A 5,093-nucleotide genomic window follows, 5' to 3' on the forward strand; every position below is an offset into this window, starting at 1 on the left:
TGACTGCGAGTAATTACTCCAATGAATGCATTTCTGCTTGTTGCGCCTCCCTACACCTCCCCTGGGGAGGCATAGCATTCAGATGTATTTCCAGATTTACGATTTCTTGTGAATCTGGAAATGTGTCAGGTTCCATGGGTGTTGCGTGGGAACACCCACAGCAACACCCATGGAACACCCCTTTCACGCAAAGTGCTGCTTGTAAAGGGGCCGTATTTACAAGGACAAGAAAATCCACGCAAGGTGGCTTTTGCTGTCCTCGTAAATATGGGGCAGAAAAAAGCGCTGCTTGTGCATCAAAAAAAGTGACCACTGGCAGTGCAAGGGGCTTGTAAATCTGCATAGTTTGCACCAGATTTTTTTACAAACTGACAGCTGCCAGAAGTTGAGCTTTTAAGAGAGAAACTGTTTTGTGAATCTGATATCTCTCGTTTCTGTACTTTAAGTTGCTAATGGGTACATTACATTAATACAGTGTTTTCTCTATAGAGTCTTTAAAGTAACGTTTTTTCGTTTGTTTGAGTTGATTCATTTTTTAAAATCTTTTGGAAACAATTCAAGAAAGCTTGATTGTAATTTTCTTTCGAGATCAAATCAATATTATTTTTATCTGTTGTCGTGGGGCCTTTAAAAGAAGTGGGGCCCATAGGCCAGTGCATACTTTGCCTATTTAGTAATCCGGAACAGTCTCTAGGAGTTATAGGTTGTCCTTGTCCTGCCTTTAGTCTACTACGTTTGTTATGCACATAGCTACATACAACACAGCATCTCTACCCCTACACCAACCACTCATGACTCTAAATCTCCCCACTTGTGTCATCGATTAAGCCTTGAAAACATGTTTTATGGCACCCTATCACAATCCAACCCACAAGGAAAAAACAGGCACAACAGGGCACAATATTCTATCAAGAGTGGCAGTGGCCTCCATAAGGCAATTTCTCTGAGCCAAGTTCACCTACTGAAAGCAAGGGATCTGGATCATGTGTGCCTAATACTCTGCTACATGGAACAACAAATCATGACCATTCTGGAATGTCAAAGCTGCTAGATACAATGCCACGACTGTTCTGACTTGGGGCAGTCAGCCAACAGTGTCCGGGGACCATAGCCAAACAGTGGATGGTACACATATACAGACACACACACTGCAGCCTATAAGATATCCTACTTGAGCACAGGGAGGTAGTGGGAAACAGCCATTACAACGCAGCTGTTTCCATGCATGCCATTACAATGCATCCGTTACAACGCATGCTCCATTACAACGCGTAGCCTCTACTACACATTTTTTTACTATGCATATGATTGTGGAAACATCAGCATTGGTAGGCAATCCACGTTGTTAGAGGAAACGGAGAGACTCTTCTGCTTCCTCACAACAATGTGCACCACAACTCAGATGAGCTGCCTTTGGAGGAGAGAGTTTAGGGGGATTTGGCTTGGGGCTGGGGGGCTACTATTATAGAGGTTTGAGCTAAAGGGGGATGGGGGCACAGGGGTAGTGTTTTAGGGTTTAGGTTAGGGATGGGGGTGGGCGACAGGGTGGTTGCTCAGGGGTATGGTTTTAGGGTTTAAGGCAGGAGAAGGGCTGGGGGCCAGGGGTTCGCGTAGGTGTAAGGTTTTTGGATATAGGGCAGGAAAAGGCCTGGGGTCAGAGGGGGGTCATGCAGGGGTAGAGTTTTGGGGTTTATGGGAAGGCTTTTGTTTTAGAAGGGTTGGTGGCCGGAGGTGGGGTACATCAGGGACTGGGATTAAGGTTTAGGGTAGGGGTCCGGAAAACCTTTGCCACGCATATACCTTTAACATACATGCTTTTACAACGAAATTCGTTGTAAAGGCATGCATGCTAAAGGCAAATTCTTTGAAATAACATGCGTTGTAAAGGTTTGCGTTGTTTTTTTTTTAAAGTATCTTTATTAGATTTTATCACAAAAAAGACAAGACGATACAACACATAATACGACACCCTCCCTCCGGTCGGGCAGGTCATCTAAGGAAAAATAAGCAATAAAGCATATATATAATAAAAGTTAAAAAAAAAGTAAACTAATGAATTAATAGATAATCATTCAAAGATAGATGAGCATAAGGTTACAGAGATACAGATATACAGGTGACAGTTAAATCATTACAACCAAAATTGCTACTATATATGTCACTGAGATTGAGACCATTCTATTAAAGGTGACCAGATTTTAAATCCTTTTATCCGACGCTTTCTGACTTTAGTTTTATATATTGCCATTTCTAGGTTAAAGATTGCTAACAGTCTTGAAAACCACTGTTGATATGAGGGGGCCATGGGATCTAGCCAGGCTGATGCTATGCAAATTCTTAATACTGCCATCGAGATAAAAATCAATTCATGACCGACGTTCTGGTTGGTGATATTTGTTATGCCCAGGACAACTGTTTCATCAGATAAGGTAACCACTATTTTCAGGATCAATGAGAGGAAATGTTCAATTCTTGACTTAAGAGGAATTAAATAGGGACAGGAGGAAAAAATGTGTACACAGTCCGCATTTTGTAAATTACATCGAAAGCAGCATGTACCTCTCCCACTACCCCATTTTGAAATTCTGTCCGGAGTGTAATACATAAAGAAGCACATTTTATAAAATTGTGTTTGTAGTTTAGTTGACATAAGAACCGATTGCGATAGCCCATATGCATAATCAAATTCTTCTGTGGAAATAGTGATTTTACTTTGCCATTTCTGAGTGATTTTCTGTAAGTCATCCGTGAAATACATCAATAATAGATGGTATAACCCCCCTATCCTGAATTTTTCCTGAGAGTGGCTTAGAATGTCGGCTATGGCGTTTTTATTCAAGGTGCCCTCTCCCCTTGTACGTCGTGACAGAAAGTCGCTTATTTGGAGATATTTGAAGAAGTCTCTCCATTCCAAATGATACTTATCTTTCAAGGATTCAAAAGAATATAGCCCCTCTGAGGAAAAAAAGCATCCTATATGAGTGATTCCGGCTGTGTTCCACCTATTGATGCAAGGATCTTTAAATATTTCTGGTAGGGAGGGATTATTTTGAATAGGTGTGTAAAAAGTTAAACGTCCCAAACCTACCATTTTCCTCACAGATTTCCAAACCTTGAAAGCTCCTATGAGTGTTTTAAATCTCACTTTTTTGTGGTAGCTATCGAAGAGATATCTCCAAAGATAGCCAGTGCTTTTATCGCCCAGTATTATTTGGTGGATTGAAGTGTAGTGTAGTTCCTATATTCCCAATAGGCTCTGCGCATTGGAATAATATAATCAGCAGTGTAGACGTAGGACTGAGGTTATCTAGGTCTCTACTGACTATATTAGACTTAAGGTTTGCCAGCTAGCTCAGAGGTCACTAGAAACTTTCTCGAATAAACGAGGAGGAGTTTAACCTCCCTGGACAGACAAGAAGGGATTAGCTTCTGACAACCATATAACATGACAACTTTGCTCCCCAGAATAAGAGTGTATCTCTAGAGTTGTGTGAAAACAATAGACAGATATTTCACTCAGTCAAGTGTGCATACTTAGTTTCACCAGAGTGCAGAGAAAAGAGAGACGGGCGTTTTCAATAAAAGGTGTTATTTATTGAGCAGTCTTCTTTCTCATGCAAGAGAAATGAATTGCCACGATTGCAATACTCGTAGTAAAGTAAAGTGCGTACAGTAAAAGGAGGATTATAAAATAATACTGTAAAAGCATTGATATGGTTTCTTAGCCATATGATACTTTAAAATAGATAAAATAAATATACATATATACATTGACTAATGTACTCAACTGGTGCTTCTGAATACGCCTACCCCGGTGTACCTGACCTAAGCCTAATACGTGGGAAGGAGTAAGTAAGTAGCAGTTTAAGTTAAGTTGGGTTTTGCCAAGAATCTGACTCAAGAATTCTCTTTAAGCATTTAGTCAGCTCCGTACCTGGGTATTAGAAAGCAGGAGGTCTTGTATCTCTCTCTCAGGACTCGATATCCCAGTAACCCCGAAGGTATCTAGAAACACCAGAGCTGGATTTCTCGGCAGGAGAAAAGACAGCGTCTCTCTCAGTGCGTCAAAAGGGAGGGGCAGCGTCCGTGGGCTCTCGCATCAGCTGGGCTCTCGGGCAAGTAGATAGCTGCTCTGCTCCAAAACCACCACCGTGTGTTTGCTTAAGGCAACGTTGGTATATTTATACCTGAAAGGTGCCGGGTTTGACGTAAGGTTGGACATAAGACGTCAATAAAGATGTCACTAAGAACTGGCCGTACTTACAGTGCTTTACAGGAGTTCTAGGGTGAAATCAAAACAAAAGCAAGGGGGATTTCCCAGGTTGCTGGAGGTTTGGTTTGTTTAGAGAACTCGTTGTGCTTTCTAGGAGTCCGGGGAAGTAGCCTTGCTTAATGTGACTGCATGGGCTACGACTAAATATGGATATGATTCGTTATGCCTTTATAGGGATATTATTGATTATAGCCGAACAAGGGCATAAAATAGAAATATCGATTTAGGTTCCTAGATAAAAACACAATACCCACTCCACGATCTAATGTCCATCATTACTAAAACTGAGCAATAGTAAACATATAAAAGGTGCATGTGTACTCCAACCCACCCCAAAATACATTTTTTGCATTTGAAATGGTGTATGCGAAATACATGAAAAAGGATTATTGGTACTGTACGCTTTTCAAGCAGTGTAATCATTCAGTAAAAGATGCATATATATATATCAGCATGAATGATTTGCGAAATTTACACATGAAATGGCTCTTAATACAGAAAAGAAGGTCGAGACCATTCCATCACATATAAATACAGTTGCTGTAAATGTGCTAGAGGCTGAGGTAATATATTGTCTCTAGAGTTCCTAAAAATAGAAGCTCTGTTCTCTAAGAATAGTTCTACTTTAAGCAGAGTACATGTGCCAGAAAAAGGTAAATATTTTGAAGTTTGGAAAAAAAAAAATCGCTTCCAGCGGAGAGAGAAAAAAATATATAGTTCCAAATATTTTCAGTAGCTTTTGTTTATCAAAGCCGAAGGCCGAATTCAGAGTTCAGGGAACGCTGTGTACTTGTCGCTTAAAAGTTATTCTTTTTGTTCA

Source organism: Lissotriton helveticus, chromosome 6 (genome assembly GCF_964261635.1).
Source record: "Lissotriton helveticus chromosome 6, aLisHel1.1, whole genome shotgun sequence".
In the NCBI taxonomy this organism is placed as follows: domain Eukaryota; kingdom Metazoa; phylum Chordata; class Amphibia; order Caudata; family Salamandridae; genus Lissotriton; species Lissotriton helveticus.